Here is a 13776-nt window from a genome sequence, read left to right on the forward strand (position 1 = left end):
GATAAGTGGGCGGGGCATAGTGTCCTCTGGCTCCTCCCCAGGTTGTCCAAAAATGGTCACTTCTGGCCCCCTAAAAAAAAAAAAAAAAAAAAAAAAAAAATAGTCACGGCCAAAATGCTAAACTGGAGGCTTTAAAACATCTACGAACGGTTGGTTGCCACTCGATTGTGACGGATTAGCGAATATATGCTCAACGTTTTAGCAGCTCGTAGTTGAGCTGAGCGGCTGGCGGATGAACTTCACTGTGACACTTTTTTATTGAGACCGAACCTTAAAGCTGAATAGCGTGCTCACGTTGTCATTCTTCAACACGGGTGTGCGCGTGTTTGCATAATTCAATTCAACTTTATTTATACGGCGCCAAATCACAACGTAGGTTATTTCATGGCACTTAACACGTTAAAGTCCTCACAGCAAGACTTTACAATATTATACAGAGAATACCCAACAATGAGCATAAGAACATAATATCGTCCTTGAAGATGTTTCTACTGACATTAATATTTTCTTTTCTGTTTGTGTTTTTTCCCGCTCTGCATGCGTAGAAATGATCTCAGTATCTCTGTGACTCTAATCTTACATTTTTATATTCAGTTTTTAGGGTGACTTTGTAACGTCTGTCGACATGACAAATTGCCTGCTGCTATCTTTGGCACATTTACACCAATGTTTATTAATGTCCCAGTTAAATAAAGCAGCAAATATATTAAAAAAAAAGACACACAAACAGGGACGGGAGGGAGGACGGGAGGGAGGACGGTAACAAGGCGTCTCTTCTGATTTCGGTCTCAAATCTACCTCATCTTACTCGTCCGCCGCGTGTCCTCTCATTATTCCGCCGTAATATCCAGTCGTCTGTCACCCTGCTTTGCGATTAGCGCCGCGTCCCGGCACCTCATCATCAGCCAATCATACGGATCAGTGCCGATGATCCGGCTGGAACGTGAGGAAAGAAAAAAGCGAGCTATTGTGGGGTTTTTTTGGTACTCGCCACAATGGACCGAACCTGTCGCCGAAGCTTTCTGAGCTAATTCATCCATTTAAATGTATGTATGCAAAACCTCTTCCTCTCTGCCATCAAAACAATGCAAATTAAATTGAGTTGCTTTGTTAATTTGTCTCTGTTTCTTTGTCCCCAAAGCCCCTCGGACAGATGTGGATCTGAAACCTTTGCACGGTCGTCACGCACCGCTGAACATTCACCACAGAGAGCTGATAAGATTGACAAAAAGGAGTCAGTGATCTCGGTGTCGGAGGCAGAAAAATCAGGTGGGCGGCGACGAGGCGAGGCCCAACCTGGATGTAACACTGTTCAGGTGGTGGGAAGAATTCGGAGTCTCAGATCTGACAGTACGACGCTAAAAACTTGTTATTTAGACTGACGAGATCCTTTCTTTAATCAAACAGTTAATTTATGTATTTTTACTGCGCAGCTTAGTTTCCGACTGGCAACACGACCGTAGACTGTACATAAAACTGGACGTAGCTAACTGCTGAAGTGAAGCCTTAAGCTGCAATACCACCGACGACCTCTTGGGGTTGACTCCAAAAGAACCTCCGGCTCCGTAGACTCCCATTCAACTTCTCTCCTTGAAATACAAAGTCAGTAACTGTTTTCCACGAGTCATTATAGTGTCGTTAGCTAAAGTTGCTCCTTCTTATTTGTTTTCTGGAGGTCCATCTGAAAATAATTCCTCATTCATTAGATATTAGGCCACAAAAAGTGGAATGTTTGGGGGGGGGGGCGTGTCTGTTTGATTGACAGGTCTGGGGTGCTATCAGGTTTCTGCTATAGGTGGGCGGGGCATAGCGTCCTCTAGTTCCCGATCAGACCAGTCAGATCCACCGCTCGCTCCTCCCCCCGAGCTCGTCCAAATATGGTCACTTCCTGCTCCAAACTAGCAAGATGGCGCCGGCCGAAATACCGAACTTGAGGCTTCAGCACGGCCGTTCACGAACCAACAGGTGACGTCACTGTTGATGCCTCGTTCATAAATTCTTTGCTAATAATTCAGGACAATATAGATGATAATGATTAGTTACTAGAGAATCAAGAGGAAGAGACAACATTATCGAATCGTTAAGTATTAATTAGCTCTTAATAATCTTTTAATGGATCACTTTCTGCTGCAGCAGCTGCTCATTTATTACTGATCACTTCAACGTTAGTTACTCATTGTGCACCAAGATACCATGACATCATGACACATGATACTTATCGATGTTTTTACCGAATTTTGACCTCAGGGAGGTGATTTAATTTGCTTTAACATATTTCATATCATATTTCTGCAGGAGGATTTTTACTTGGTGAATATAAACCTAATTGATCATCGGACACAACGGAAGAATACAAACACGGCATGTTTATTAAACAGTTCCATTGTCGTTTCAAATGAATCCATTTCAAAATGTTCACGTCTTCTGCAGTCTGAATTTCATTCAGTTTATTTGTGCTTTCATTTGAGCTTTTTTAGACATCAGAGTGAAAAGAAAATTATCATTTGAGTGAAGAGAAACATCACAGTAAGTTTCATTTCCCTCCCGTGCGGCACGACGAGCGGCCGACACGCAGAGGAATAAAGATTTCCGAGTAATGGCAAACTGTCACCGTCGGCCGGTAGCTTTCAGAGGCAGGTGACGAGAAAAGAATTGGAAGAAGGGAAAAGGAGTCGGGGGAGGTGGGGATTTTCTCTCTTGTCACAATTGCATTAGGGGTAGTTGAAGAAGAAGATGTAGGTGACGGGATATGATTATGGATGGAAAGGGGAGCATGAGGTACTTTTTTTTTTGAGAGAGATGAGTTTTCAGCCACGGGTGGAAGGATTGGGGGAGGAGGGAGGGTTTGCGGGGGGAGCAACTGGAGTAAGAAGTTCAATCCACTTTTGGAAATGATGGGGAGAGGAGGAAGCTAAGTAGTCGGGCCGCAGCTCGAATTGCATTTCTCCTTTCTCCATGCTGTGAGCTGATCCCCTCCGAGGTGATGCAGATTAATTTTGGGACGGTGATTCAGTCACTTTACGCTGCAATCCATTTTATTTTTTCTCTCCCCCCCTTCACAAGACTGAGTGGCCACATTCAATTTCAAAAACACCAGTCGTCACCGAGCAGTGGCTTACAGAGAGCCTTTAAATAATGCCATCGCGCACACACACACACACACACACGCACACACACACACACACACACACACACACACACACACACACACACACACACACACACACACACACACACAACGGCACCATTAAAACCCTGAAACGCAGCTTTTTTTTTTTAGTCCATTAAATTCCAGTTGTTTTAGCCCCATTAACTGAAATTCATTCAAAATTACAGCCGACCATTTCCCTACCTTTTCAGGCTGCCACTTCTTTTCCATTCATGGGTAGAACAATTTGAAAAGATCGTCCTGACAGCTGCCTGAAATTACGAAGCCATCACCATCAATGTACATTTTCTGTCAAAGTAAAAGAATGTTGAACCTGAATTGAGGAATCTTACACCAAATTGTATATCATTTTAAATCAAGAATTTGCACCACTGAAGTCCAATATCAATTAAGATTGTGGCCCTTTTAAAAAATAAAATAAAAAATGATTCGTAAGTGAACTTATTTCCTCGTCTGTTAAGAGTTAAAATAATTATGTTAGTCCAGAACCAACACTGAATATATCTGCTGCACCTTTATCCCCCCAAAACGCAGTATTTCCTATTGTTGAGTGCATAAAAAAACATGTGCTTTGAACCTCCATCTTCGTGTTGCCCCGACTCCGCCTACATTGTTAGCCTCGGTGACTTCTAGACACCTTCCACGTTGCAGTTGCCCAGCAACTGCGTTCTTACAACTTACCCACTTGAAGGCCGAGCATACGGTGCACACAACTTCCCGTGTTGTAACCACGAGCTCACGAGTTCCATCTGAGGGCAGCACCAACTTCTCAGAGCTCTCAAAAACAACGCAGACTTTCCCAGTTCAGGGGAATTCTGCCACTTAAAGCTCAAAACTTTTTCACGAGTGAATTTTTTCACTTCTCATCTAACTCAAATGAAATATGTTCTGCCAAAAAATGTCCGAATACTAATTTGAGGCTTTATTAACATGGTTTATTGTCCGCCCACATTAAATATAAACAAAGTTGTGGTTTTTTTTCAAATAGTTTCAGAGTAATTGAGAGCCAGAAAAGCTGCAGCCAGGTGCTGTAGTTTAATTCAACAGTTGACTGTTTTCTGTCCGGGGAAATAATAAAGCTGCCGTGTGTGCCGGGGGGGAGGTTGGGGCCCTTGGATAAATTTTGTATGAGGTGCCCTCAGCAGGTTAATCCAGCCATCACTGCTGTGAGCAATTTAAAGGGAGTACAAACGAATTGAAGAAAGGAACCGCTGTGAAACTAAACAAATGTGAAGATATTAAAAAACATCTACGCGTATCTTCTGCATGCGTGATGACTGCGCGGCATAATGGGACGTGAAGGCCTCCCTCCTGGAAAGAAAACACAAAAACACCATTAGTAGTGAGAGAGTGTGTGTATTGTGTTAGCTTGTGTGAGTTTCGGGGACGTGTCTGGGACCTATGGGACGGCAGCTGAACTTCAAACCGGCTCGGTTGGTTCCTCCGGGGGTCCATTATGGAGGGAGACAGACACGGTTCTAATGATGATGCTGTGACTCCGCCAACAAAGGTAGCTGAGCAGTTCAAGGGGAGGATGGTCCCATGACAACGGGATGAGTGACAGCTCCCGGGTCGCCGTGGACAGCGGGAGGGAGGGACTCCTGCACTGACGAACCGCGTCATTTGTCGGCGGTGAGCGTGATTGACAGGCGGCAGGGACACTGCCTTCCCAGCATCAATTGGTAGAAGCAGATTAGACGGGTTCACGTGAGGCCCATTTCACCAAAATTGTATTCGATCCAGAGGTGTCCAGTTGATTAACAGTCCACCCACTTCAAACACTTTGTATGAATATCGGCCGGAAAACACATGAAAGTGCTGTGAAGAGGTGAATGCCAGTCAGAACAGGTGAAGCCAGTCAGAAGAGGCACGGTGACAGGATTAAGTGATTCCTAAGCCGCCTCTCTTGTTCCCTTTCCCACAGTCGCTAACAACTTCCATTCATGCACACAAAGGAGGAAGGTGGAGCTGGACGCCCGTAGTGTAGCCGAGCGTAACTGCGGGTGAAGGATTGGAAACACATTTTTAACGAGTGCGTGTAAACGTGCGGTCCGACCGCTCTCCGATGAGCCGGAGGCGTCGGCCTTGTTTACGTACCTCAACGCCGAGTCAACAATGTCGATACCCAATAAATCATGAGTAACACCAGCAGGGTTTGTTTTGGTTCCAGACCGAAACTGAAACTCTGCTTGGTAACCAGATTATAGTGATTCATATTAGACACTGTCAGACCAAACAGGACTTTCTTACAGGAAAGGAAACACACACTTACTCACCTCCATGAGAACTACACGCTAATACAGGAATTCCAAAATGACATAAGCTGGCCGATGGTTGGAAACGTCTCTTCAGCACAATAACAGCTGTGTTGTTTATGTTGACTTATATTTCTGGTATTTATTGAGAAACTTGTGTGGCACGAATGGGAGTGTTACGTGGGTGCGGTCGGATGACTGATTAACTGGTTTTGTTGTTGGTATTCTGCTGGTTTGTTTTAGCTCCTGTCCCAGAAGATCATTTATTTAAGATTTAAGTTTAGTAGCTCATAAAACTTGGTCACACCATTTGAACTGGACGGTTTTCGGTGTTTATCTAAACGTATATTTGGGTGGTATTCTCAGGCCACATGTTTTTTTTGAATCGCACTTTTCAAAGGCTTTAAAAGAAGTCTGAATAAAAACGGATTGATTTGTGCGTCGTGTGTGCGGCACGAGGTCCTGAAACGGGTTTCTTTCTCGCGTGAAATCCTCCCCGATATGACAAATATCTCCTGTGTGGCGCTCGCCCACGACTGGAATCCATATTCCCGGGATGAGTCACGCAGCAGGAGTCAAGAGTTTCTGCGTGGATTATCTCCTCATTGTGAGACGTCGATGAGCTGTTTTGTTTGCTGCCTCCGACGTACCAGAGACTCGGATGAAATTCCTGAGTAATATCCTCGCTCGGCCGAACTCATCTCTGCAGTCGAGTCGGGTGTCTGTCTGCCCACGGACGCCGCGAGCGCTGAGCATCGGACGCCGCCCGCGTCTTCGGATCATGGGGATTTTCTGCAAGGGGTCGACGTCGCGACGTCGTATTTTGAATTTGTTGTGTCAGCATGCAAAATGAGTCCATTTTTTTTGTCACGCCCCAAAAAACAAGACCATCGCGGAGACGGCTGCATCCCACTCAAACAAGGCCAACTAAAGTTTCAGCGGTTGCCTTCCCACAGGGAAACCCTCCTGGGCATCCAGACTGCAGCCCTCTGGTTCCGAACAATGTTAAATTACAGACATGTGGAGAGAGGTTAAAGGCCCCCCCCCCCTTACCCTCTCCAAAAAAGCCTGACTACTCCCAAATGATAAACTCCACAGCCTCCTCAAAACGAAAAACCCATTAAGCACCCGCAACGCCTCGTTGCCTCTCAACGGCGCTCCGCCGGTCCAAGGCATGAAAGCCAGGGAGATAAAAACGGAACGGTTTAAATAGGAAAAAAAAACATCCGAAAAAGTCCCACCGCATCCCCCTTCCTCTTCCTCAATCAAAGCGCGTGAGCGAGATTGCGAGGAGATGATGGACCACCGTGAGAGAGCCCGGCGATTTGAGGCTCACAATTTTGTTGTCTGTTTTTGTTTCCTCCTCCTTCCTCCGGTTTCTCAGGCAGTTCTCATATTTTCCTGATAAACACAGCGGTGAAGATATTTTCATTTTCAGCTGCAGCCTCGTAAACAGACGGCCCGGGAAGACAATGTGGTTAGAAATGATGAATTTATAGCCAGTGGCTTTAATATCTTTAACACTCGCCCGCCGATGTGGCAGACGATCGAGGTTTTGTAGCTGGTGATGATGAAAATGGAAAAAGAAAAAAAAAGAAAAAAGACAAAGAGTACTTTTTAGCTCGGAGGTTGTTTTTTTTAGGAATTATTTTTTTACGGCAGGTTTTAGCCACAAAGCTTCAGTCAGGACGAACAAGGCAGGTTTCTAGAGACATGACCTCGCAGATTTGATACTGGACTCCAGAATAAGAGGAAAACCTAAAGGCTATTCAATAAACCCCCAAAAACCTTAAAATGGGGACACACATAATGACCGCCTACAATTATGAATATTGATTCTGATTGGACTGAATTTGTTCCAGCCTGCATCAGCATATATTTATCATTTAGAGCAGAGGTCTTCAAATTTCACGATTATTCAGACCTAGGGGTCGTAAAATTTTTGGTTGATTAGACTATTTTTTCAATTTTTTCCCCCACAAATTTAAATGTCTTTAAAAGAAGGTACCCGTGTATTATTTGAATAGCTTAGTACTGAATGCACAATAACAAGGTATGCTTATGCATTGCACTAGGCCCAGTTTAATATAAAACACAATTTTATACAATATATATAATAGGGGGTCCCTGCTCCATCTCTCTGTCAGTTTGGGGGTCCTTGGCCTGAAAAACATCGAAGAGCCCTGATTTAGAGTATAAAATGTAGTCTTCGGATGTGAAACACTTTCTCTTGCTGTGAAGCACTTTAAGCTGCATTTCATGTATGAAAGGTGCTCTAAAAAAAAATGAAGTTTATTATTATTATTAGTCAGATCTCGGCATTGTTAGTTCAATTTTTTTGATTTAATTTAAAAGATATCAGCCAAACTTCTGCATCTGGTTTCTGGTCCGTGACATTATGTTACATATCATGCGCTGGGTGACAGTTCATTGGTCCATACGGGTCATGTGACCACTGACCAACACATATAAGGAACAGCCCAAAGGCAGCTGATTTGTACCCTGATGAAGGCCTTGTTGCAGTGGAGGGTTGTTTGTGTTTGACTGAATTGTCCAGTCAGATGTCGGAAATGATAGAACGATCTCCTTACAGCCACTTGAGCAGCGTCCAGACGGAAGGCCGAGTTTAAAACCCAAAACACACACTTACTTACTTATAATTCCTGATCGCTCAATAGCGCCAACCTCAGTAGTTCAACCTTTATCAGAGAGAAAATACAGACTCAGCGACCCGGTTGTTGATGGTAAAATAAAGCCAAGAGCCTGACCACCCTAATCAGGGTTTGGCCAAGTGTCCTGGCTCGATGGACGCTTGGCCGTCGCAGCTATAATCTTGCCTGTTGCCCGATACCCCGGCTCGCAGACTCTTTGGCTGAACAGCGAGCGATGACGGAGAGCTGATGGGCTGTACGAGCTTGATTTGGTGGCGAGAGGAAAAGGACGCCTGGCTTTCCGCGTCTCTGCCTGGCTCTGCGTTGGCAGGTTCTCCTCCCGACTCGCTGGCAGCGCGGCTGGTTAAACAGGCTAGCTGCCTGGATATATTGGCTGACAAAACAACACCGACTCACCGGCTTAGCGACAATTTTGCTCCATCCCCCCCCCCCCTCAACCTCCCCTCCACCCCCCCCCCCCCGTGCTGGTTGTGTTTCAGAGAGCAACCATCATCCCACTGATAGGAAACAGGATCCCTTAATCACTGTGTCCCTATTACATCAACAAGAGAGCGGGACACCCCCACACAGTCGGCACGCCTTCGCTCTCCGGGTCCACATTGTGTTTTTAAGGACACATTAATCTCTTGTGTAGTAACAATACTGCGCCAAAACTACGGAGACACTTCCTGAGTTCTCGGACTAGTTTTTTACAGTTTGGGCTCGGGGTAACTTTAACAATCTATTGTGTGTTTTTTTTTGTTGTTGTTTTAAAGGTCCCATATACGTTTTTCTGCTGCTTTATTTATAGTCTTGACATCCTCATGAAGATATTTCTGTCAAAAACCATTTCAGTACCGTTTCACACCTGTGTAAAGCCTCTCTGTGCATCTCTGCTGAGAACAAGTTGTTTTTAGTGGGTGGTTCCCAAGGCTCATTAAATATTAGTGAGCATCTCCTCTGATTGGCTGACTATTTTCTGAGTGACAGCCGCGCGATCAGACTCATTTGAGCCAGATTCAGACCCCGATTCGGAAACAGCAGACGACAACCAACCACATCACCGACATAGTTACAAATGACTGTCGTCCAAAATGTGAGAAAAAGTCATGCTATAGCATTTTGTCCGAAATGTGAAAAAAAAACTATCCAACTAAATGCACGACTACGCCATGATGCCAACAGCTTGGGGTTCAGTGTCTTCAACAAGGACACCTAGAAATACACATGGGAGGTGTTTGGGATTGAACCACCAACCTTCTGATTACTGAGCAAACCACTCTACAAACTGATCTACAACCACTAGACATTCAGCTGGTTCCTAAATGTGAAAAAAAAAGTCATATTATAGTATGTCGTCCAAAATGTGAAAAAAAAAAGTCATACTATATATAGCATGTCGTCCAAAACGTGAAAAAATGACGTGACTTTTTTTGTTATTTTTGTCGACATGCTAGATAGAGTAAGATTATTTTTTCGACAATTTGGACTACAAACTATCGTGTGATATTTTTATGAGATTTTGGACGACATATACATAGAACCAATATATGTATAGCTATATATTGATGTTTGCATCCTTCAACCTCTTGACAATGAAGAAACTTACAGGAGCTTTATCAGCTCCCTCATGTCCTGAGGATACGGCGAGATGTTGCTGGTTCTTCATGCAGCTACGTTGGATTTAGACTTGACTGAAGTGGGACACAAGCAGCTATGAGGTTGTCTGTAGGAGGTCTGTCATTAACTTTAACAGAAACCTGACTGCATTACTGGCCTGTCAATCAAACAGACACGCCCCGACCCAGTTTTTGAGGGCCTATTATTCTTACCCTTCATTTCAGAAGGCCCTTCAGAAAACTAATAAGAAGGAGTGACTTCATTGATCGACGTCATAATGACTTGTGAAAAATGTTTCGACTTCGCATTAGATGAGAGAAGTTGAATGGGAGTCTACGGAGCCGGAGGCTTTTTGGAGCCGACCTCCAGCGGCACTCGGTGGTATTGCAGCTTTAGACACTTCTGCATCGGCCTCATAATTCAGACCTGGAAGCTGCGAACACTTTTTTTTTTTTATACAGTCTGTGGTTCAGACCTAGAACCTTAACACAGCATCCCTCTGCTCTGTTTCACGTATGTCTGGTTGAGTATTGCAGCAAAACCCTCTGAACTCACTTCACTAAAGCGATTTGTGAGCACTGAATCCTGTTTCTCAAACGACTGTCTCTTGCACATCGCCGATTTGCGACTCTACGGTCCCTTTCCCCGCTGATGCAAACACAAGAGGAGATCATGTCACGTCGCAGGCTGCAAGACCTCGGTGAAACGAGACCCCGAGACCCGTCACTTTGTCAGGACCCATCAGGCTCGACTCAGATAGAAGAACGAAATCCTGCGACTGCAGTCCTGAACTGCTGCAGGATCTCTATAATCCTTCCTACGGCGGAGCTCCATGAACCAGGACCAGACTCTATCCGTTATCAAAAAGCAACCGTCACCATTTTTAGGATGCAGCAGAGTGTTTCATATTCAATAAAGAGGCTGCTGCTATGATTAAAACGTGGGATAAAGGGACTTTCCTCCCAAGTCTCGCTTATGTTGCTCGTTTTGGCCTCGCGGTTGTGGAGCGGTTACTCACAGAGTTTGGGGATTGTTATTTCCTGTAGAATTTTTTTTTTTTAAATAAAATAGCCTCATACGATGATATGTTTAGATAAAAAGTAGTTAAGATAGTAGTTTGTAAAGATCGTCGTCTGGTCTGCACAGTCGTCGACCTCGGACCCATCCAACACCCCCGGGGTCGAGCTGCAACACCGACTGCGAGTCCGACCTCAACGCCCACCAGCGGGAGCAGAATCCCTGCGGGCATCCAAACGCCTCGTGTAAAAAAAATAAAATAAAAATTTAAAAAGTAGAATAAAACTTTCTTTATTGTGTCCCGATGTGCGTTTTGATTTGGTCTGTGTCCGGTGGGTGTGGTCTCTCCTCCCTCTTCCACTCCTCCGGCCGACTGGCACAGCTGCACTCCACAAAAATGTCCGGGAAATGGCCGTGTGTGCAATCGAACTGTGAATAGCTCTAAAATAAGGAAAGTGTAACTGTGAGGTTGTGCGAAACCCGCACGAAGCAGCGAGACAGCAGAAACACGAGGCAGCGCGTCCATAGGAAAAACATTTTATTGAAAAACATTTTCAGTTTGTAACAGACTGGTGGAATGTGTGTCATTTATCCTCACTTTGAACTTTGTTTTTGAATGTTAAAACCATTTTTTTTTTTTCACAGCCTGGCCATCTCATACTGCGAGGAAGGGGGCGGGGCAGGGAGGAGGGGGAGGAGGGCGAGGGCCGCCCGGTTACCGTGACACGACGAAAGAAAACCAGGAGGGTGGGGGCTGGGGGGGGGGGGCGAACAAACGATGCAAATATAATACTGTGTTACTTACAAACTGGACTGAAATTAAATCATTAACAGAACAACACCAACAAGAAAAAAAAAAAAAAAAAAGAAAAGAAAAAGAAACTAATTCAATAAATATTTATGGTACACACTTATGGCACAAATATGCAGCAGTCGGTTTGGCAACTTTTCTCTCGTTTTGTTTTTTTTTCCTTTAAAACCAAATTACCATGGAAACAGTGCAAAAGGGGAGGGAGTGGGGAGGACACGGGCTTTCCATCGAGCGCTAGCTAAAATACATAGCAAAAAATTCAAATTTTATACAAAACATCTTACTTTTTAAGAGTTTATAAAAAAATGATTTTTTTTTTTTTTTTTTTTTTTTTTTTTAATTGGGTTTCTGGTCAATATTTACATAAGCTATTTACCAAAAAAGTAGTATGCTCTGTTTTTACTGAAGTGTAATCCATTTTTTCTGCAACTTTTTTTTTTTTTTCCATTTACTTTCCTAAAAAGGTGAATAAGGCTATTGTAACAACCCAGGATCCATATACAATACAAACATTAATGTATTTACAGTTTTTCTTACCTACAGAAGTACGGTGCAAAAATTACTGAGTCAAGAGTGACCGAGGGCTGACCATACGAGCAAGGCATTTTACAGTAGCCTGAGGTGCTTCTCCTAGCCCGCGCGCTACGACTCTCACAGCGATTCGCTACGACATTTTTCGGAGCGGGGTCGGAGCCGAACCTGGTCGACGTTTTGGGAGAGCGTCGGTCGAGTGGCGGCTAAGAAAAGGACGCCAGATTCAAAGAAACTAATAAGATTGTCATATTCTGCCGCAGACAAGACAGCAACTAAACAGCTCTGTTGGATGTGTGTGTGTGTGTGTGTGTGCGTGCGCGTGTGTGTGTGTGTGTGTGTGTGTGTGTGTGTGTGTGTGTGTGTGTGTGTGTGCGTGTGTGTGTGCGTCTCTGTCCCGGTGTGTTACATAAGCTTTTTGAATGGGTTTTTGTTTTTTCTTCTCTTTCACAGTTTTACCTTTGTACTACGGCACAGAAAAAAAAAATTAAAAAAAAAAAGGTTCAAATAATACTACAAAATAATGCGGGAAACGGAAAAAAAAAAAAAAAAAAAGCTAACGGCAGGCTTGTGTGACGTACTTCGCTAGCTTTGTGTGTCGTTGGTGTTTCTTGTATTTATTTATTTTCGTCGTTACATCTTTCGGTGGCTTAAGAACACTTTTTTTTTCCCATAGGTGTGTGTTGTTTTTTTTTCTTTCTCAGAATTGATTAAAAAAATAAATAAGAATTGCATATTTTTGCAGATTTTGTAGCCTCTCAGAGGCACAAACCTCAGATCGGACAAGGCTTGGCTTTTTCGGTGACATTTTTTGTTGTTGTTGCGATGGTGAAACGAATGAGGACGCGGACGGTGGGGAGGGGGGGGGGGGTGGCGGCTGAAAGATGCTCGGGGGAGGGGCCTAAAGTCACAGTTTAGGATATTAAGCCGTTAAGATATTAATGAAGTCGCACGCGCGCACGCACGCACACACACACACACACACACACACACACACACACACACACACACACAGCGAGGGATGTGAACGGGGTGTGTGACGAGGAGAATCGGGCGCGCTGGGTGTTCATGGGGAATATCCTTTGGGAGATGCTACACTGAGTGAAGTGTGAGAGACACAGCTACTCTGCCCGTGCGTACACCAACGTGAGCTCTTTTTGGGTCAGATAACTCTCCTCCTCCTCTCCGGGACCGAGCCCCGCTTCCGCCGGGACTCGGCAGGGTCGAGAGATATCAAATAATCAAAAACCTAGATTGCATAATGTGCACTTATACCATAATATATTAAACATTACTTCTTCTTTTTCTTCTCCTTCTCCATCCCGCCTGACAACACCTGTGCTCTGTGTGTTTTATCATAAATAAATTCTGCTTTGTATTTTTTTTGAATTTTTTTTTTTTTTTTCCATCTTTTAACGTCCTTTTTTTTTAAATTTATTTTTAAATGTACATCTATGTAGTGAAAAAACAAAACAAAGAAGTAAATCAAAAAGCTGACAATATGGAAATGCTAATGAGACTGAAAAAAAAACCCCAATGTAAGTCGATGTCCCTGTGCTTTTTCTTTTCTTTCTTTTTTTGTTGTTGTTGTTGTTGTTGTTAGGAGAGCACCGGTCGCGCAGATTTCTTTTTGGCCCTTTGGGGCTCCCGTAGTCGTCTCTGGACCCTCTCGGGGGTAAACGTTACAGTACCTAGAGCTGTTGCAGCCAGCTACGCTAAACC

This window comes from Brachyistius frenatus, unplaced genomic scaffold (assembly GCF_029030835.1).
Source record: "Brachyistius frenatus isolate BFR_SWC_R1_liver_20210118 unplaced genomic scaffold, ASM2903083v1 Contig_330, whole genome shotgun sequence".
NCBI lineage: Eukaryota > Metazoa > Chordata > Actinopteri > Embiotocidae > Brachyistius > Brachyistius frenatus.